Source organism: Tenrec ecaudatus, chromosome 1 (genome assembly GCF_050624435.1).
Source record: "Tenrec ecaudatus isolate mTenEca1 chromosome 1, mTenEca1.hap1, whole genome shotgun sequence".
NCBI classification, from domain to species: Eukaryota; Metazoa; Chordata; class Mammalia; order Afrosoricida; family Tenrecidae; genus Tenrec; species Tenrec ecaudatus.
Window position 1 is genome coordinate 51,712,168 of NC_134530.1, and position 22,208 is coordinate 51,734,375.

Here is a 22,208-nt window from a genome sequence, read left to right on the forward strand (position 1 = left end):
ATTGATGGCGAGGAGGGTGGGGATACCTGTTAGGGCTTGATCAAGCGCAATATAACATAGATAAATTACTGAAACCCAAATGAAGGCTGAACATGATAGTGGGACAAGAGGAAAGTAAAAAGGAAATAGAGGAAAGAAATAGAAGGCAAAGGTCATTTATAGAAGTCTAAATATAGTCATGTACATATGTAAAAATATTTATATATTAAGATAGGGAAATCGATCTATGTACATATATTTATAGGTTTAGTATCGAGGGAGCAGATGGACATTGGGACTCTACTCAGGTACTCCCTCAATGCAAGAATACTTTGTGATGTTCATCTTCCCAACACGATCACTGAAGACAAAGTGGGTGCCTAAGGAAATGTGGTGAAGAAAGCTGAAGGTGCTCGGCTATCAAAAGATCTAGCATCTGGGGTCTTGAAGGCTTGAAGATAAACAAGTGACCATCTAGCTAAGAAGCAACAAAGCCCTCATGGAAGAAGCACACCAGCATTTGTGATCACAAGGTGTTGAAAGGATCAGGTATCAGGCATCAAAGAACAAAAAATCATATCATGTGAATGAGGGGGAGTGAGGAGTAGAGACCCAAAGCCCATCTGTAGGCCACTGGACATCCCTTTACAGAAGGGTCGCAGCAAGGAGACAAGCCAGTCTGGGTACAGTATCGTACCGATGAAACATACAACTTTCCTCTAGTGCTTTAATGCTTCCTCCCCTGCCCCCGCCACCCCCACTATCATGATCTCAATTCTACCTTACAAATCTGGTTAGATCAGAGGATGTACACTGGTACATATCAGAGCTGGAAACACAGGGACTCTAAGACAGATAATCCCCTAAGAACCAATAATGACAGTAGAGATACCAGGAGTGTAAGGGGAAGGTGGGGGAGAAAGGGGGAGCCAATCACAATGATCTACATAAAACCCCCTTGCTGGGAGATGGACCATAGAAAAGTGGGTAAAGGAAGACATCAGACAGTATAAGATATGAAAAAATAATAATTTATAAATCATCAAGGCTTCATGAGGGAGGGAAGGAGCTGGTACTAAGGGCTCAAGTAGAAAGAAAATGTTTTGATAGCAACAAATGTACAAATGTGCTTGACACAATGGATGGATGTATGAATTGTGATAAGAGTTGTACGAGCCCCCAATAAAATAACAAAAAAAAAGTTGTCAGAGCTCCCAATAAAGTTTTTCCCAATAATTTTAAAAATAATAATGAAATGCATGATTTCTTTTTTAAAACAATCAAAAACAGGTTTCTGGATGTAGCAGGTACCAGAGAAGTCACTGGGGAACCTTGCTTGTTAGGTGCTGTCAAGCCAGTTCCGACTCATAGTGACTCTGCACAACAGAATGAAACACCTCCCGGTCCTGGGCCATCATCACAATTTTTATGTTTGTGCCCATTGTCGCAGCCGCCGAGGCACTCCATATCCTTGATGGACTTTCTCTTTTTCACTGCCTCCTCACTTTATGGCCTCCAGGGACTGGTCTCCCAAGAAGCTGCTAGCTTCCAAGGAGCATTCTGGCTGTAAGTCTACCAAGCAGATGTGTTTGTTCTTCTGGCAATCCATGGTACTTCCAATATTCTTTGTCAGTTCCCGTAATTCAAATACATGCATTTATCAGTCTTCCTTATTTGATGTCCAGCTTTCCAATGCATTTGAAGCAATTGAAAACACTGTGGCTTGGATCAGGGACAAAGTGACATCCTTGCTCTTCAACATTTGAAGAGGTCTTGAGCAGCAGGTTTGTCTAGTACAATGTGTCATTTGATTTCTTGACTGCTGCTTCCATGAGTATTGATTGTGTATCCAAGCAAGATGAAATCCTGGACAACTCCAGTCTTCTCTTTACTTATCAAGATATTACCTATTGTTCCAGTTGTACAGATTTTGGTTTTCCTTACACTGACTTGCAATCCATATTGAAGATGTATTGATTTGATGTATTGATTTTTATCAGCAAGCAGCTCAAGTCCTGGATTTTAGCAAGCAAGATGTGTCATCTGCATATGACATGTTAATGAACCTCTCACCAATTTCTTTTCCATATAGTCCAGCTTCTCTGAATATCTGTTCAGCATACAGATTGAATAAGTATGGTGAAAGGACATGACCTTGATGCACACTTTCCCTAAATTCCCTTCTTCTGTGTGGACAGTTGCCTCTCAATTCACGTGCAGGTTTTGCATGAACACAATAAAGTTGTTCTGGCATTCCCACTCTTAAGACTATCCATAGTTTGAAGTGATTCACACAGTTGAATGCTTTTGTACCGTCAATAAAGCACTGCATCTTTCTGCTATTCTCTTTGAGTCAAAATCTATCTGACATCAGTGTGGGGTCTGGCCCCACAACTGAACAGGTCCCAAGGAGCGGTGGTGCAATTAGGGGAAATAGGAAGAACAGAGACAGGCGCTCACATTTCTGAAGCCAGAACAAAAAGAGTGAGTGTATTTTCCAACAAGTTTATAGAGTCATGGAGCTAGCAAGCCTCCATTAGGCACATAGGCAACAAGGTGGGCAACGGCTTAACCCTTGGATGTCCCTATGCTCATTGGGTTCAATGCATGACCAGCATCAGAAGCAGGCAGCAGAAGGGAGTCAACTGCCCTTTGAGCGGGGAGGAAAATACAACTTGCTTGCTTTCAGATATAGCTAGCCCTCAGAAACAGTAATAGGAGCAATCATTCCAGGATGATCAGGGAAGGGAAGGGGGAGGAAGGGAGGGAAGAGGGAATGGATAGCAATGACAGCCAGGAAGATATAGTTAGTTCTAGTGAGCAGCCAGGTGCTTGTGAGAGGTGCCTTTAAAGTAGCACTTTATGGAGGGATGCTGTGACGTCATCTTTGTGTCTGGAAAGTGAATATTTGACATTATCTCTATCTCGGAACTGATGACGTCTTTCTCTAACCAGAGCCAGTTTTCTGTGCTTTGTGGTAGTGAGCGCAAGATTAGGCTGCATAATTCTCTTCCATGTCCTCAGTTTCCCACAAGTCAGCAATGATTTCCATAGTTCCATGTCTTCTTCTGAATCCTGTTGATGGACTGCTGCAACCACTGTTGAATAATCCTCAGCCAAATTTTACTTGTGTGTGATATTAATATGGGAGCCCTGGTGGTGCAGAGGTTCAGTGCTGTGCTGCTAACTGTGAGGTCAGCAGTTTTAAACCACCAGCTTCGCCACAAGAGGAAGACGAGGCTTAACTCCCATAAAGAGTCTTAAAATAAAAAGTTAGTCTTGAAAACCTACAAGGGCATTTCTACCCTGCCCTATAGTCTCCATGAGTCAAAACGGACTCAATGGCAGTAAGGTTTGAGTTATATCAATGGTAATTGTACCATAATGGCCACAATCTGAGGGGTCACCTTTCTTTGGTATAGATAGTTATGGATCTCTTCCAGTCCATTGGTCAAGTAGTGTCTTCCACTGTTCTCAGCCTAGAGGAGTGAGTACTTCCAGTGCATCATCAGCTTGCTGGAACATCAACTCCTGGAACTTGTTTTCCACTACTGTCTTCACTTCAGCTTGGAATTCATGAAAATCCTATGAACTATAACCTTGCATCTAAATCACAATATAATTCTCCCCCAAATACCATGAAGTCCATGCAAATTTACAGCCTGGAATGGTCTTATTTATTTAACAGAGTTAAAAGTGTAATGAAAATAAGGCAGGCGTTGCCTTATATTTCTTTCTTTCTTTTTTAAAAAATACTTTTATGGAGGGCTCTTCCATCTCTTATCACAATCCATACATTCAACCAGTGTATCAAGCACATTTGCACATATGCTGTCATCACCATTTTCAGAGCATTCCCTTCCCACTTGAGCCCCTGATATCAGCTCCCCATTTCTTCTCCCTCCCTCCCCCCACCCTCCCACACGAACCCTTGATAAGTTATAGATTATTTTCATATCTCACATCATCCTCCGTTGCCCCATTTTTCCATTGTTTGTCCCCTTGAGAGGGGGTTCTAGGTTGTCCTTGTGATCAATTCCCCATTTTCCCCCCACCCTCCCCTCATCCTCTCAGTGCCTTATATTTCAAACGCAACTTCTCCTTGTGTACACAACCTACATGCTACAGAGCTGGGGTGGCTCTTTTTATTTATGAGATTTTTGAAATGTACTTCATGCACCATGCCAAAAGTAGGGAACGTTCACATCTTTTATTTTATTTTCCTATTGAAAATCATTCAAAGTGCACCATAAGTTGCTTTATATTCTTGTTTCTATACCATGTTTTTAAATATAAGCCTTTGCGATCCTTAGTTAATACTTTTTTAATAATGAGTCCACTTTCAGTCAACCATCAATAAAAATTACAAGTAAATCAGAGAAGAAATAGATTTCTACATGAGGGTGGTGGGAGGGTGGGGTGGAAAGGGGTAACCGATTACAAGGATCTACATATAGCCTCTTCCCTGGGGCTGGACAACAGAAAAGTAGGTGAAGGGAGACATCAAACAGTGTAAGATATGACAAAATAATAATTTATAAATTATCACAGTTTCATGAGGGAGGGGGAATGGGGAGGGAGGGGGACAAGTGAGGGGCTTAGGTGGAGAGCAGATGTTTTGAGAATGATGAGGACCACGAATGTACAAATGTCCTTTACACAATTGATGTATGTATGGATTATGATAAGAGTTGTATGAGACCCTAATAAAACAATTAAAAAAGAATAGATTTCTTGGCTGTGATGCTCACAGTCCACCACACACACTAGGAAATGGCACAGACACACAAGCCAGACCTCTAGCCTGTTAAAACACAAACCAATGCAACTATTGGTCTCTACTAGTCTGGGACCAAATAAAGAACTAAAGATGAAAACCAAACATTCAGAGAAGAAACTTGTCTATAGGACTAACAATCTCCACAAACCACCTTCTCCTATATTCTGAGACCAGAACTCACTGCCATCGAGTCATTGCTGACTTATAGCAGCCCCCTGTGGGTCTCTAAGACTATAAATGTTTATGGGAGTAGAAAGCCCAGTCTTTTTCCCAAGGAGCTGTTCCTGGTGGTTTTGAACTGCTGACCATGTGGATCACAGCCCAACACATAACCACTACACCACCAGGACTCTGACACCAGAACTAGATGGTGCTAAAGGTTGAAGGTACTTGGCCAGCTGCTGATTGTCTATACTTTGCCTAGTTGGCCCAGGACCTTTGGCAGTTCCTGCTGAAGCACCTCGTTGATGGGGTCTTAGGGGTGCAGCACTTCCTCATCCATGGCTTCTCCCTCCTGCAGTGTAAGGGTCAGCTCCATGATGGGCTCCCTAGAGCCACAGGAAAGTAAGAATGCCTAGGTGGTAGAAACTCTCAATCGGCTGTGATAGTTTAAGTATATGGATAAAAAACATTCTCACCAGATATGTCAGAAAAGATATCAGCCATTCTGCCAAGTACAAATGATACTTGGTGTAAAATGTGATTATGTCAATTTTCAGCTTAATTAAGTAATTTTCCTGCAGACAACTCATTTTCAACAGAAGGGTTTTTGTTACAAAGTATGAAAAAGATGAATACTTGGGTCAAGGTTCAATAACATTTTTACATCTTCATCAAGAACATACTTAAGGGAAGTTGAATTACAAGGATCAATACTGTGAAAACAAAAATGTTTACATATTACTATGAAAATAGTTTTGATCTCATGGACTCCCACGAACCTTAGCATAATGGGATCTGCCAACCACACTTTGAGAACCACTGCCCTGAGCTAGTTTTCCATCTTAAAATCTAGGTAACAATTCTAGCATCTTAGAATTGCTGAGTGTAAGCAAGGTGTGTAACACCTTGGAAGGTAGCCCAGTCATTTATGACTCATAGAAATCCCAGGGGTGAGAGAACTGCACCACAGGGTTCACCTACCTAGACTGCTAACCTCATGTTCAGCAGTCAAAACCAACCAGCCACCTAAAAGGCGAAAGTTGAGGTGTGGGATCTTCTCCCAGACGCTCTGAGGAAGAAAGATGAGGTTTTCTACTCCTCTAAATAGGTACAGCCTCGGAAACCCATATGTGGAAGTTCTACCCTGTGTTATAGGGTTCCTATTAGTGGGAACCCATTTTGATAGCAGTGAGTCTTGAGTTTTGAACTCCTGTCCTAAAGATGTACAGCCTCCTGAATCTAGGTAGGGCGGCTATGAGTGGGATTCAACTAGGGCAATGAGTTGGTTTGGGAATCTACAGGCAGCCTATGGCCAAGTTTTCTCATGCACTCACTGGGTGGGTTCCAATCACAACCTTAAGTTAGCAACTGAGTTCCTAGCTGTTTGTACTAGCAGACTGAAATCAAACTTCCTGTCATCCAGCCAATTCTGATGCATGGCAACCATACTGGGCAGGGTGGAACTGCCATCATAGATTTTCACATTGTAACTGTACTGGAGTAGAAAGCCTCATCTTTCATACTTGGAGCACCTGGTCATTTTGAACGTGTAACCATTACACTACCTGTGCTCCTCAAGACACAGGAGTTTCTATTTAGTGCAGCGGACAGAAGCCCTGGGTGGCTGGTGGCTAGTGTGTTACTCATCAGGCTGAGAATTACAAGATCAACAGTTCAAATACACAAGTCTCTCCATAGAAGAATGAAACTCCTACACCCATGAAGACGTAGTATCTGAAATCCTAATGGTCCTGTACGGTTGCTGGGTTGGAATCCACACCATAGAGGTGGGTTTGGTTCAATTGATTTTCAGTCCAGCTGTGTAGCTGGCTCTATGTCAATGTATCTAACACTTACTCCTCTAACATCTTAAAGGCATATTTAGTCACATCTAACATATACCTTAAACTGTTCTTGACTTGCCTACTCCTTACATTTTGTTGGTCTAGCACTTCCTTCTCATTTAGCAAGCATTTGTCAGATGTTCATTTTACATGTGAGAAGGCAGATTCAAGGCCTCTTCAGACAATTCTCTGTTTTCAAGATCTTTTTCGACTTTGCATACGATCTCAAAGTGTTTGGGCAGTCTACAAAGCGTCACATCAGCCACGTGAGAGAAATGATTGTGGGATAGATGTCCACAATGACAGTGTCCAGAGACACACCTACAAAACCTGTTTCCTTTCCTCCCCCCAAATTTGCGTGTTTTTTTAATTTGCCTGTTTTAATGGTTGTGTACAAGACTATTTTTCTCTTGCATATTCTGAAGTGATTCTTCCTCCTATTTGCCCGTTTCCTTTCCTGCGTGGCGAGATTTGGCTTTCCATTCGAGGATCTTTTTGCGGGTTTTGTCCAGTTTTAGCCTCATGATGACCACCTTGCTGGAGAACGCCCACATGGACAGTTATGCCATGAGCTTTATCTCGCCTCACTGGTTCAACGTAGTTGACGTTATTTCTTCCTGTAAACCTGGACCACTTTGCCAATTTGTGTCCTCGCACATCCTGAACTTCATCACCCGAGCGATGGGCATGGATCGAACACTGTCTTTCGGTCTCGGTTCCTTGGAAAGAGAAGACATAATGTTCCTGCGAACGTGGGAAGGTGCACTGAACTGCCATTTTCGTGTTTTGCTCCAGCCCGAAGTCACACAGGGACTGCACTTCATTTTGGCCGCTGCTCCTTCAGCGATGGCCCAAAGGGGGAAAAAACCAAACCCGTTTCGCTAAGTAGTATTGCTCAGGGGCGCCCTGATGGCAGACTGGGTTACCCGCTGGGCTGCGAGTCGGGAGGTCTGGAGTCCAAAACAACCAGCCGCTCCCCGGGCAAGATGAGGCTTTCTACTTTTGCCGGAAACCCGCTGAGACAATCCTACCGGGCCCGGACAGAACTGAGATTTTGCTCAGTAGCTCAGCGCGTGAAACCTCAAATCTCGCGAGAGAGTTCTGAGCAAGGGAGGGGTGGAGCCTAGCCTGCCGTGGATTCCCAGCACCCTTAGCGAGTTGCTGATTCCGAACTGCGCGTGCTGGCGCGCAGGCGCAGAACGCATTCTTTGCGCACGCCTCAGCCGGTATAAATACGGATGTTCGCGGCCACTCGGTCTTTCGCTGGAGGAGCAGCGCCTGGTCTGGCGGCTTTGGGTGAGTGTTCTTGGCCGCGTGTCCTCTGAGTTCTCGGTCCAGCGTCCTACCTGGCAGTCATTCTGCAGCGACTATCCGGACAGCGGTCTTCAGAGTTAGTGATTGTGGGCCGCCGGAGACCACCAGGCCTGGGCGGGGCGCTGAGGCCGCAGCTCCCACGTTCGTTATTGCTTATTGACCGTCTTAGTACCTGCCTCCTAAGATTCGGCGCCTGCTCCCCAATGGGGTTGGACTCACGGAGCTTTATTGCCGACTCCCACCAATTTTTTAAAAAGTTAACTTGGTGTTCTTGTAATACGGAAGCTCCCCGGGATTTGGGTCACTTAACGAGATAATGACCGCTTACCGTTGTGTTATATTCAGTTCTGCCACGTGTTCATGACTACTGGCGTTTCCGATTACGCTTTCTTGATATACTTGGCGGAAAGCTGCTTTTCCGAATTTTGATTGCTGTTCAGCTTACAGCCTGCTAGGGAGAAACCGCTACCAACGAGAAATTATGCTTGCCACGTTCGCCTGTGAATTAAAGCGGTGTGACAGGGGTACCCCGACGTGGATACTCCCGGGAGGTCACTCTCCCCGGGCTCTGTCCAGGTGGCATGGAGGAGCACAGGGCCCAGTGCCCCATGATGTACAGTCCTTTTCCACAACGTCGGAGATCAAGCCGGGCCTTGAGCCTGCGCCTGCATATTCCTACAGCTTCTCAGAGTCCCACGGACAATGACTGAGGAGACAAACCATGCAGGAAACAGCCCTCCTATACACCCCTCTGAGTCGGTTAGTTCTCCATGATGGGTTACTTAGACTTGTTCTCCTTTTTTTGCAGAATGCTCGGAACTTCAAAGACTATTGAGGTGAGTCACATGTCTTGCCACATGATAGGCAAGACATGTTTTTTACTTCTGTGGGAGGGTTCTAATTGTTTAAGCAATCTCAGTAATTCTAAATTCAAGTCTCTGTTAAGATCGGTCATTGTGAATTTGATGCATTCTGATAGAAACTTGTCCGAGGATTTTTACCTCTTCAAACCAAGCGGGGCAGACTTAATTGCCCTGTGGAATCGCTGAGTGTCCATACAGATTCTGTCTTAGGCACCTTCAGTCGGAAAAAAAAACCCTGGCTATGGGCAAAGAGACACCTGATTGGTGGTGGTGCTCTTATATCAGCCAGGGACAGAGCCAACTTGTCCTTTGTTCATCCTAGCTTGATGCCTGGATTGTGGCCAGAGCTGTTTCATGCCTAGGGCACATTAAAAAAGTTGTCATATACATGTTGTCAATTTAAGTGTCCTCAAGTTTTTGGAGGAATTTATATTCATCTCGTGAAGGTTAGCATTTTCCCAGTAACATCATTTGATGGGGTGGGGAGGTGTCTAGTAGAAATTTGGCAATATGAAAGATTGAATGTGGTTTTCAGCTAGTTGAAACAATTAACTTACTGTATTTAAATCTTTACAGGGCAGTCTCAAATCTCTTGTCTACTCACAAGGTGAGTAACTCAATCCTTACAAATATTTTAAAGGATTTGTGTGATGATTGTTTTAACATCACTTATGATTAATATTCCAACGTGGATATTCCCGAGCGATCACTCTCCCCGGGCTCTGTCCAGGTGGCATAGGGGAGCAGAGGGCCCAGTGCCCCATGATGTACAGTCCTTTCCCACAACGTTGGAGATCAAGCTGGGCCATGAGCCTGCGCCTGCATATTCCTACAGCTTCTCAGAGTCCTGTGGACAATGACTGAGGAGACAAACCATGCAGGAAACATTTCTAATGTATACTGTTCTTTACATTTGAAAAACGAGTAGAATCTGAATCTGGTTTTTTTTTAATTGCAGGAGGAGAAAGGCCTTTGTTTTTTAATCCATTTTTGATCTGGTGAGTTGGATACTTAACACAATAAAATTTCCTCCAGTTGCTTCATTCCCTTTTCCCACAAATTTATTATAAAATAAAAGATGTTTAAATATTGATGGTGGTTTTTCTTTTTAGTTGGGTAGTTCTTTTAGTGGATGCTTTGTATCACTAGTGAAGCTCAGGTTATACTCATCAGTGTAGCTTTAGGGTTGGACTCCTGAGGTTGACACTGTTAACATAGTCCAAGTTCTCCAACTTTTCCTTCACAATTGGTTTGTAAATGGTTTGGACCACTTGGGCTTTTCTTCCCCTAATAAATAACCATTCTACCTTCATTTGTCACTTTGTTCCTCTCCAAGAATATTAAAGGATTTTGGGGGGGGTCCCTTTTGCTTTTAAAAGGCCTTGTATTAAAGCTGCTATAATACATGGTGCTGAAAAGCGATTGTAGTGTATTGTGAGGTTTCTGCAAACACATCTGGGTACAATGGCTTCATCTTCCTTCTCAAGTGACATTTCACTAGGGCATTTTTTTCACATCCGTTTATGTAAGAAACTTGGTCTGCTTGGTTAACAGAATGGGTGTGGGCTTTTCTGCAGCTGGGACCTCTGCCTCATGTTCTGTGGTAAAGCAGCCAGCGGTACTTGCGTGCAATGGATGCACGTTATTCTGTCAACTCCACTGAAACACGAATAAAATTGCTCCATAGATCAGATCAGTTGGCTCTGCCTTAGGTTGCTGGTGACGATCCAAATGGTGATCTGGAGAACTGAGTGGTATGTTTGACTGTCCACATGCTAATCTGGCCTGAGAAGTTAACTGATGCCGAATTGAAAATTCAGAATAGAAACTCTACAAACTTGGGGTTTAAAAATGTTCTCAGGAAAGCAGGTTCATTGTCTCTACTGATTAAACCAATGACAAAGCAATTTTCTGTGACCTTAAATGAATACTTAGATGTGAGGACTGGCTCTTCCATCACTTGTGGTCCCTGTTGGCACTCATGGTGCCACGTGCCCAGTCCATACCACAGCAGCCCTGTGCGCCTGCCCTCAATGTTTGAGCCTGTTGGTTGTTGCAGTCACTGCCAGTGTCCAGAGCGTTCATTTTTGCTGCCCCTCCAAACGCTTCAGAGACTCGTCTGGAAATGTCCAAAGTACATGAGATGTCTGGCTGTATTGCCAAAAATGTATTTGCTTTGACAGTTTACTAGGTCAAAGATTATCTGCACTAGGTGTCCTAGAGGGCTCAGCAGCCATGTAAGTTTTGCCATCCTTTTATATAGTTAACACCTGGTGTCAGCAGTGCTCAGGAAACTGTCAGAATGAGCCCAGTGCTGCAGAGTGATGAGAAGATTGAGTCACAATGGAAGGCTTGCAAGCACCTGCCATGGCACTAGAGAGATGGGGATGGGGACTAGCAGGGATCCATCTAGAAGGAGGTAGATGGACAAGTCATGGAAAGGGATAGGTGGGTTCTAGGGGAGCGTGGGAGGCAGTGGTGGATGAATGCAGCTATGAACATAGCTTCCATTTTGATTAGTAAACGGATGAGTTTGCTAATGTGAATTCGCCAAGGGGGAATGGCTGGAAAGATATGAGCTAATAATTGTACATATTTGTAACCATGGAAGTATAGAACTTTGTTTTTACTAAGAACCAAGGCTTATAATTTAACTTGGGGTTAATTGTACTTAGAACCATCCTGCCTTCCAGGAGACAGAAGGCGCCAGCAGTCCCATACACCTTTCCTCTAGTCCTTCCTTTACCCTCTCCCCGCCTCCACTCATCCCAATTCTACCTTACAAATCTGGCTAGACAAGAGGATGTATATACTATTACAGATAAGAACTGGAAACGGAATCCAGGACAGATGAACTCAGGGCCAGTGGTGAGAGTGGCTATGGAGGGAGGATGGGGTAGAAAGGGGGAACTAATCACATGTAACCCACTCCCTAGGGGATGGACAAGGAAAAGTGGGTGAAGGGAGATGTCAGACTGTAAGACATGACAAAATATAAGTTATCAAGAGTCCGTGGCAGGGGAGGGAAAAATGAGCTGATTACAGGGCTCAAGTAGAAAGCAAATGTTTTGAGAATGATAATGGCAACAAATGTGCTTGACACAATGGATGTATACGTATTGTGATAAGAGTTGTACAAGCCCCCAATAAAATAAAACCCCAGGATTAATAACTTGCCCAAGACTATACAGGAGCTAGAACCAATACCTCAGTCCATCCAACTCCAAAGTCACATACAGATTAACGAATTATTTACCTGACAGTGCTGTTTAGGCACTAGTTAACTGCAAGGTTGGCAGTTCAACCCCTGCAGAAGATAAGACTGCTTCTGTAAAGATTTAGTCCCTACAGAAAGGTTATATGAGAGCAAGCTTGCCAGCAGTTGGATTCTTTTGACCATTTATTTCCTACTTGTCAATCACTATCGTTCTCCATGTACCTTAGAAGGTAGGTATTTGTGTGCTTGTTGTATAGGTGGGGGATTTGAAAGTTACACAGCTCCTAAGAGGCTGAGCTCAGGAGTTAAAACAATTGGTTATAAAAATCTACATGAAACATCCCACATTACACCTCAAAAAATAGCTTTATTTTTACCTCATTTAAGTCAACATCTTTAACATTGGCGGATTTGGTAACCCTTGTACCAGGGGAAAATGAGCCCTGGTAAGTGTTGAGTTGCTGACAGGAAGAACTGTAAAGATTTATAAACCCCCAAACACCATATAGAATTGCTGTGAGTTAGAATTGAATGACTGGGTTGGGTTTGGTAAGTTCCTTGGTGGTCCAGTAGGCTAAGCATTGGACTGCAAACCACAGGGTAGGTGGTTCAGACCCACTAGTCGGTCTATAGGAGAAAAGTGAGTTTCTGATCCTATAGAGAGTCCGTCTCAGAAACCCTAGAGAGCATTGCTATGAGTTGGAATCATCTGAGTGGTAGTGGGCTTGGTTAGGCCATGAAACTCAGTTACGATTGTACTGGATTATAACCTATGTGGCTTGTTTACCGTGCTGTTGGAACATGACCGTGGACGTGGGCCAAGTTTCCTTGCAGAGAAGAGGCTCTCAGCCTTCTGTGTCTAAGCATGTCTTCCTGATGGAATCCACATTTATATTTTACCCCGTCATTTGATGAAGACTTAACATGCCAGTTATTCTCTAAACCTCATGATAGCCCTGTTGGTGGAACTTAAATTTAGTTTTAAACACAAAAGCTACTTACGCAAAGTTACACAGAATGGAATTGGAAGTTTGGCTAGTCTCTAGAGCCAGCCACCAACCTGACCTGCTCTCTCCAGTCTCCAGAATGGCCTCCACAGGGAGGGCTGATCCCTTTGGATGCCTTTATGCTCCTTAGCACTTGTGAATATTTTCCAGCTATGTCTTGCTAGTTGCAAGATCCTCAAGAGTGGGGACCATGTACATAAATCAAGCAGTAAGCACTGGACCTGGTAAATAACCACTGGCCACTGTTGATGCTCCACCGTGCCCCCTTTTTATTGCTCTCCTTGAGTTTCGTGTTTGTCGGCAAAGCTGGAGGTCATTGATTTGACTTTTTTTTAGATTATTTTCTGATAGGGTAATTCGGTGTTATAAATTATCTGCCAATACTGCTTTAGCATCATCTAAAAAAATTCTGGCATTTTATATTTTGAACTTTACTTCAGTTCAATCAAAATTCTTCTGAAATTTGTTCGGAGTTCTTTGGTCTGTGAGTCATTTAGAAGGATGTTACCCCCTCAAAAAAGTATGTTACTTAGTTTTCAATTTTTGTTAGTAGTTTCTAATTTAATACCAGTGTGGTCTAAGCAGAGACTAATTGAATAATTTAAAATTTATTGATAATACAGCCTATCCTGCCAAATATTCATTAAAAACGAAAGATTCTATTAAAGGAAGAATGGCAGTTCGTGAAATGGACGACCACAACTCTTAAGGGAAGATGCACAAGTGTCCTTGGCAAGTCTTATTTCACTTGGCTATTCTGCTCTTGCTGGGTGAAATGGTGTATAAAGGCCAATTGGTGTAAATTTGTTGAATGTGTTCAACCACTTTTTATTGCTTTCTACCTACTGTTCTGTCAGTTATTGAGAGAGGAGTATTGTAAAAACGAATGACGGAGGGCAGGGAAGGAAGGAGGAAAAGGAGCTGATACCAAGGGCTCAAGTAGAACATCCTTGAAAATGATGATGGCAACGTGTACAAATGTGCTTGACACAATGGATGAATGCATGGATTGTGCTAAGAGATAGAAGAGCCCTAATAAAAGTATCGTAATAAAAAAAAAAGAATGATGTGGGGCTTGGCATCACACGTGGGGAGGAGAATCAGAAGCCACATCATCATTGGCCCAAGTCTGATTTCTAGGAGGCAGTGGTCAGCTTTATATAACCTTGATAATTTTACTGATTTCCATCACACAGGTAGGCTGATGTGACAATACTAGGGCTGAGAAACACATAGCCCTTAAGCATTTAAAAAATACACAAAGTTAAACTTGCCTACTCCTGACTATCTGTGTTTATATGCATCTGGCCTTGGGCCTCTGCAGAGTGAGTCTACTAGGCCCTGGCCATCTTATCAATCATCTAGTTTCACCACCCTGCCTTTTGCTCTGAGCCACTCCAGGAGCAGCCTTTCTCCCCGAGGCTGAAGCACATCTCTTCATCTTCTTTAAGCATTAGGTTCCCACACTTGGCTGTTCTTCAGAATCGGGGTGAAAATTCAGGTTCCTTAGACTCCCCCTTTAGAAATTCTGATTCAGGCTGATTCCAAGATCAGCCAAGTTTGGGAGTCTAGGCTGTAAATCGTTAGAGATAACAATAACCAAAGTAACCATCAAAGAATGAAAAATTTCACCTCCAATGTCCCTTTTTTTTCTTTGGCAAATTCCATGCTTCCAATGAGTTTGAAGCCAGTGCAATCCTACTTGTGATAGCAACTGTCGGAAAGAATGATGTGGAGCTGCCGCCTGACTCCCTGCAGGAGACTGGGGTCAGATACCTCCCACTCCACCAATTCGGACACCAACGTCCCTCCCACAGAGCTCTACTTCTGAGTAGGGCTTGGTAATTCATTGTTAGTGACCACACCGAAGTCACAGACTGCTCACAACTATGAAGGAAGTTAATTAACGGGTTACAAACTCTGGATACATGATTCAGATAAGACAACCTCTTCTCAGCTTTTCCCACGGACAGGCCTTTCTCAGGCCCTTGGCCTCTCAGTCACATGGCCCCTTGTCTTCTACCCTGTTCATGTCACATCCAAAGCTCTTTTAGGGCTGTTGGTAAATGCCCGAAGAACACACTACTCCACTTTAAGCCTTAGCCTGAAGGTGCCCAGGGCTAGCTCTAGGCCAGTAAGCCCAGCTCCCCAATTAGGTGCCTGGAGGCACCTTATTCTACAAGCCAGCCTCCTACCCAAAGGCACTCAGCTTTGCTTGCTCTGTGGACTGGGACTCCACTGAGGCACTGTCTCCTGCTTGGGCTTCTGGTTCTGCTGCTGCTCTTAAGCAAGGTTTGAAGCACAGAGAATCTCAGGATCCAAAGTTGTTTTGTTTCTCTTGCTGATAGTGAGATGCTCTCTTTTTGTTTTTGAGATGGCTCATTTTATACTCAGCAAAGGTTTCAATCACATTAACTGTAAACAATCACATGATCCTATCAGATCTTTCCTTCCCTTCTCACCAAGACCCATCAGGAAAAGTCATTTGGTAGGTGTAACAAAGGCTAGAACCAATCAAAATCCAAACTCATTGCCAAGTCAATTCTGATTCATCTCAACTTTATAGGAAGCAGTAGAACTGTCCCTGGGGGTTTCTGAGACTATATGAGAATTTAGAGGAGCAGAAAGCTTCCTTTTGCTCCCATGGAGCATCTGGTGGTTTCAAACTACTGACCTTTGGATTAGCAATCCAATGCACCACCCACTGTACCATCGAGGGTTCTATAGCTAGAATAGTTATATTGACTAATTCACTGCACTCCAGATATTGAAATCAGTGATTATAGGTATGGATGTATCTATTTCTCTCTGTACTTCTGTCAGTTTTTACATCAAGTATTTTGTAACTCTTATTATTTACATATATCTTAAGAATCAGTTTTTGTGATTAATTGACTTTTCCTTATGCTGTTTTTTTAATTAGGGGCTCATATAACTCTTATCACAATCCATATATACATCAATTGTGTAAAGCACATTTGTACATTCATTGCCCTCATCATTCTCAAAACATTTGCTCTCCACCTAAGCCCTTGGCATCAGCTCCTCATTTTCCCCTCCCTCCCCACTCCCCCTCATGTATAATTTATAAATTATTATTTTGTCATGTTTTTCCCTGTTCAACATCTCCCTTCACCCACTTTTCTGTTGTTGGCCCCCCAGGGAGGAGGTCACATGTAGATCCTTGTAATTGGTTTCCCCTTTCCAACCCACTCACCCTCCCTCTACCCTCCCATAATTGACTTTTTAAAAATCTATCATCAAATGACCTTGTTTAGATGACCAGGCAGTGTTTCATTTTAGTATACACAGAGTCACTAACAACCAAGAAACAATTTATATCTGGTTATAGTTTTTGCTTTTAAAGCCCCTTTGTCAGCTATTAATATAGATATCCCATCTTTTTTAAATCAATGTTAACTATTGTATATGGTTTTTCTACCCTCTAACTTTTATCTTTTGTGTATTTTTATTCAGGCAGCATAGAGTTGAGTTTTCTTATTCAATATGACAATTTTTGCCTTTTAATTAGGGTATTTAGTTATGATATTTAGACCATTAACTCTTAAGATGAAATGAAGGGGAAGAGAGGAGAGGTGGGGAATAGAAGCCTGGAGGCTGGCATTTTGGGGTGGATAGCAGAAATAGAAGGCTGGAGAGACTCGGAGAGGGAAGATTTTGAAAGGCAGTTAGTGATTTAAACTTTCATTCTGAGAGGAAGAAGGGAGGGGGAGTAACCTACGTGATAGAAAAGTATTGTTTTTTTTCCTGCCCCTCCCCCCTCAAAAAGTATTGTTTTTAATTTCAACAGTTTTATTAGTACTTCATCCACATGACATACAATTCAATAGTTTGATCACATCAAGAGGAGTGGTACAATGACCACCACACTCAATTCTAGAACATTCTCTTCTTCCTTGTACTCACTGTTACTTATGTAAAAGCATTACATTTTTGAGTGTCGCGGTTAACCTAGTGGGACTCTGGGTGGCGTGGGTGGACTGCAGCCTGGATCCAGATGGACTGTTCGCCCAGTCCTCAACACAGTCTTGGTCTTCCGCCATTTGTGTGATGACATCAGAGAACTGACATCCGTTTTCTCATCTGCTAATGGTCACGAGGATTTTGCGAGGGAACCAAAGACAACGGGCATGGAAATGTTTCTGTGGCTAACAAACTAAAGTGGTTTTTTTGTTTTGTTTTTAAACATTTTATTAGGGGCTCATACAACTCTTATCACAATCCATACATATACATACATCAATTGTATAAAGCACATCTGTACATTCTTTTCCCTAATCATTTTCTTTTTTTACATTTTATTAGGGGCTCATACAACTCTTATCACAATCCACACATATGCATACATCAATTGTATAAAGCACATCCGTACATTCTATGCCCTAATCACTCTCAAAGCATTTGCTTTCCATCTAAGCCCTCCGCATCAGGTCCTCTTTTTTTTTTCCCTCCCTCCCTCCCCGCTCCCCCCTCCCTTAAAGTGTTTTTTTTAAGTGATAATGATCATCATTTTTATTATTATATTAAGCATGTGAATGAGTAAGATCTTGGAGGAAGTGAGCAGAGAATATCAGAGATTTCAAGTTGAAGATTTCAAAGCATCTCATATAAAAGCAAAGTCCATGATGGATGCAGAAGTAAACTTGGAGAGGTAAGACGCCCCCAATATAGGAGGCTACTTTGGGATGGGCTCTGCCATAGTAGTGGACATTGAGTGGACCAATAAACATGGATGGAGGTGTGGGCGGGAAGCTTGGGTGTCACGGATTCACTTCTAGAATCAAATCAGCGTGCATTGGAGAAAATATTCTCCCACAGAGGTCCTGACCTGAGAAATCCACAGATCAAGCAAATGCCCGAGGAATACCTGAAATCCTAAACTGTTTATATCGATCTTCAAGAAAGGCTGTGGGAATAGGAAGGGATTGCTGTCAGCTCTCCATGAAGGTCCTTGTCTTTTTCAACATCGGTGGGCCTAGAGTTCCTCAGAGATCTCTGTTGTCTTCCTATCACTCTTCCCCTGGGTCTATGCCTAGGAGGTTCTCAGCACAGAGACTTTCTGACACTGGCACATTATGCATTACGGTTACATCATTGCTTAACTGCCAAGCTACATTATTCCATAACTGCCTAACCACTGAGAATCCTGAAATAGCCAAGTTGACATGAATTTTGGGGGGGGATACAATTCAATCCAGGACAGGGGTAATCTGTGATACCTATTTTTCATCCAGCTCCTAGCCCCAATTCACACACTTTTACATGTATTACATTCACATGTACAGACCTCCAATATAGGTGCGTCTATTCACTAAGTCTGTTTTCTAGATTGATCCTACAAAAACTGACACTTCATTCCTGGTTTGGTAAAGGAGAACCCAAATCTCAAGTATTCTTTAAAGAGAACATTTAGCAAGTCTGAAATAGGACAAAGACACATTTTTCTGATGAGGGAGAACATTAGGTCAAGATGGTGTTGTATCTGTTTCTTAACTTAAATTCTGAGTCCCCTCGTTTGCAAAAGGCCACGAATGGCACTGACGGTCCAAAATCTACTTGCAGTTCCCCATTAAGATTCACCCAGGCCCCCACTACCATGATCCCAGTTCTACCTTACAAATCTGGCTAGACTAGAGGATGCACACTGGCACTGGTAGGAACTAGAAACACAGGGAATCTGGGACAGAAAAACTCCTCAGGACCAATAATGAGAGTAGCGATACCAGGAGGGTAAAGGAAAGGTGGGGTAGAAAGGGGTAACTGATCCCAAGGATCTACATATAACCCCCTCCCTGGGGGACAGACAACAGAAAGGTGGGTGAAGGGAGATGTCAGACAGTGTAAGACATGACAAAATAATAATTTATTAATTATTAAGGGTTTGTTAGGGAGAGCGGGAGGGGAAAAATGAGCTGATACCAAGGGCTCAAGTATAAAGCAAATGTTTTCAGAATGATGAGGGCAACAAATGTACAAATGTGCTTGACACAATGTGTCCCGTCCCGCAGGACGTTCACCGTGGGTCCTAGAGGAGAGAGTGGGAATTGGGGGTGTACAAGAGGCACGGAGAATGAGGACAAGACAATATCCTGATCAAGTCCTGTTTTAATGAACAAAGTGTCACAGCTTATAAGGGCCAGCCAAGGGGGGGAGCCGCAGCCGCACATGCAGATTAGGCTACCTACCTTGGCAACAGGCCAATCAGGGAGTTCAGGGGAGCGTGCCCTCCCTGCCCATGAGTCAGTAAGGGCTTACAGTCTTCAATTAGGTACGCAGAGGAGTGGCATGTACATGCAAATCAAGCATAGGGAAGACGATCTTTTGCCCAATCAAGGGGATGCAGGACACGGGTGCTTATCTAAAGAGCATTACCCCTTGTTTGCTCAAGCTTTACAGCTGCAGTGCTCTGTCATGTAGGCTGGGGTAGAAGAATGCCCAGAGCTCAGGCTAATAAATTCCAAGTAATGGCTGGGCCTCACGGCTCCAGGCAAGCCCTAATAAATTCCAAGCAATGGCCAGGCCTCGTGGCTCCGGACAACAATGGATGGATGGCTGGATTGTGTTAAGAATTATACGAGCCCCCAATAAAATGATTTTTTTTAAAAAAAGAATACACCCAGGCAAGTTCCCAAGGAGACTGCCCTTCTCCTGGGTGGGCTCAATCACAATTTGTGGTAATCCACTTTCTAATACACTCTGCCTGAGTGCCAGCTGCTCTCCACAAATCCTTCTGGGAAGAAGTACAGCCAGAGCGCTCCTTAGAGGCAAGGGTGGTGAGATTTCATTTTACATACTTTGGTTATATTGTCAGGAGAGGCAAATCCCTGAAGGTAGACATCGTGCTTGGTAAAGCAGAGGCAGCTAAAAAGAGGAAGACTCCCAACCAGATGGAGTGATACAGTGGGGCAAGAAGGGGTTCAAGCACTGAAACAATCGTGAGGAGGACGCGGGACCCCCCAGTGTGTCGCTGTACACACGGCAGCACAGAGATTAAGCTACCACTGAGTTCTTTCTGATCATGGCCGAGGGTGTCGATAATCTGGTCAAGCCAGAAAGGAGCCGACTTCCACCAGCTCCCAGCCAGTCTCTTGGTGGCTTGCCTGGGTATGTATGTCCTTGATGGAAAGGATCATACTGGGGACACTAACTACATGGCCCGAACAGTCATGACTCTAGCCTGCAGGGACTACAGAAGCAGAACGGGACCCTGATTGGGGCGTGGACATCCTGTTAGAAGAGCTGACCAGTGCGGCCTAGGGCCTTCTGGCAAAGGCAGTCGGGGTGTGACCACCCCAGGATGGTGCTCTCCCTTAAGGACACTGACCCTCCCTGGGCTGGCTAACTCAGAGGTGTTGATAATCCACTTTCCAATGCACTCTGCCTGAGGGCCAGACTCTTCACGTCTATGTTTAATGGCCAGGAAGAATTCTAAATTCCAAAGTCACAGTCATCAAGTTGGTGTGGGGTTTCTGTCATTCTTTATGGCAGTGGGTTCTCAACCTGTTCCACCCTTCACAGGGGTCGCAGATTCATCACAGTAGCAAAATGATAGTGATGAAGTAGCAACAAAAATAATGTTGTGGTTGGGGGTCACCACCACCTGAGGAACTGTCTGACAGGCTCTCGGCATGAGGGAGGTTGAGAATCCCTGCTCGAGGGGATTAGAAAACCTCATCTCTGCAGTGGGGCAATGGGTGGGTTCCCATTGCTGACCTCGAGGCTACCAGTCATCACTAACCCACGAGCGCTCCACGAAGGAGGAGGCTTCATCCACTTGGAAACTGCAAATGAATTTCAGGTTTTGTTTTGTGGCTCCTTGGGATTTATCATAATTTTTAAATTAAAAGATAATTCTATTGGGGTTCTGATAATTTGGGGTTTTCGCAAACCTGGAGGAGCTGTGGTGGCCTAGCGGGGCCTACTCGTTGGCTCAGTAACTGCAAACTTAGCAGGTTGGAAGCCAATAGCCGCTCTGGGGTCGAAAGACTTTCCACTGAAAAAGCTCCAGCCTTGGCGGCCCCCAGGGGCTGTCCTATTCCTGCCCCAGAGGGTCGCTATGAGTCAGAGCTGCCTGCGTGTGAGGCTGAGTAAGACGCCGGGCTGTATGCGTGTCACGTGTCTCTGAACGAGGTCCTCCTGAGGGCAGGGAGGTCCGTGCCTCTTTTTACCTACAGCCCCCCCCCCCGCAGCTCGCCCCCGCCGCGCCAGGTTCCCCCAGCAAACCCTGATGGGCAGCGTCAGTGCACGTGTCCGGACCAGGGAGAAAAGCACCGACCCGAGGGCTGGCCTACTGGCCGGCCGGGGCGCCGCTGCACTTCCCGGGGCGGGCGCCAGGGGCCGCCCTCCGCCCCGCTTTCCGTCCCGCCGGGCCGGCCGGGCCGCAGAGCGCATGCTCTGGGGCAGTCCGCCGCGGGCCTGAGCCGTGCACGTCTGGGCTCCGGTCGTCGCCCAGGTAGGTCGCGCCGGGCCGGGCGCGGCGGCGGGGGCCGCGCGGGAGAGGCCGGGCTCGGAGGCCGGGGGCCGCGGCGCCAGCCCACGTGAGCCGCGCTGCGGGCGGGCGGGCGGGCGGACGGACGGACGGCGCGCGCTGCCGGGGCCTCGCGGGCCCCCGGGCCCCTCGGACGGGCTCCTCCCCGCGCGGGACGCGACCCCCTGCGATACCGCGCACGCCGGCCCCGCGGCGCCCGCGCGGGCGGGAGATTCAAACGGCCCGATTGCGGCGGCCGGATGGCGGGGCCGGAGACACGCGGCGGGGCGCGCCGGCCTCCCCGCGGGCCGGGCCCGTTTCCGGGGGCAGCGGCTGCAGAGCCGGGGCGGGCGCGAGGGTAGGCAGGGCTGTGAGGGGCGGCCGCTGGGGCCCGGGCCCGCCCGGGCGTTCCCCGTCAAGGGGCAGGCTCCTGGCCCCTGGGGAAGGCGTGCCGCGAGCCTCGCGTCCACCCGCTCGGTCGACACTCTCCCTGGGCTTTGGCAGGGCCGCGCAACCGTGGGGGGACCCGGTCCGAGTTCCTGGGCTCATCGGGG

At 45.3% G+C, this 22,208-nt stretch overlaps 1 protein-coding gene and 3 non-coding genes across 5 annotated transcripts in view; all 4 read left to right on the plus strand.

The window, feature by feature from the left end:
* Positions 1 to 8,019: 8,019 nt before the first annotated feature.
* RCC1 (regulator of chromosome condensation 1) overlaps positions 8,020 to 22,208 on the plus strand; it is a 32,954-nt gene continuing 18,765 nt past the window's right edge. For both annotated transcript variants that reach the window (XM_075553156.1, XM_075553161.1), the window contains exons 1-2: positions 8,020 to 9,940; positions 17,716 to 17,838. The gene's annotated coding sequence lies outside the window, so the exon portion shown is untranslated. The remainder of the gene's footprint in view (positions 9,941 to 17,715; positions 17,839 to 22,208) is intronic.
* On the plus strand, positions 8,609 to 8,815 carry LOC142438288 (small nucleolar RNA SNORA73 family). Its single transcript, XR_012782691.1, has one exon. It is a non-coding gene; the product is annotated as a small nucleolar RNA SNORA73 family (small nucleolar RNA).
* Positions 9,173 to 9,313, plus strand: LOC142437851 (small nucleolar RNA SNORA48). The gene has a single exon (XR_012782359.1). It is a non-coding gene; the product is annotated as a small nucleolar RNA SNORA48 (small nucleolar RNA).
* LOC142438290 (small nucleolar RNA SNORA73 family) lies at positions 9,626 to 9,832 on the plus strand. Its single transcript, XR_012782693.1, has one exon. It is a non-coding gene; the product is annotated as a small nucleolar RNA SNORA73 family (small nucleolar RNA).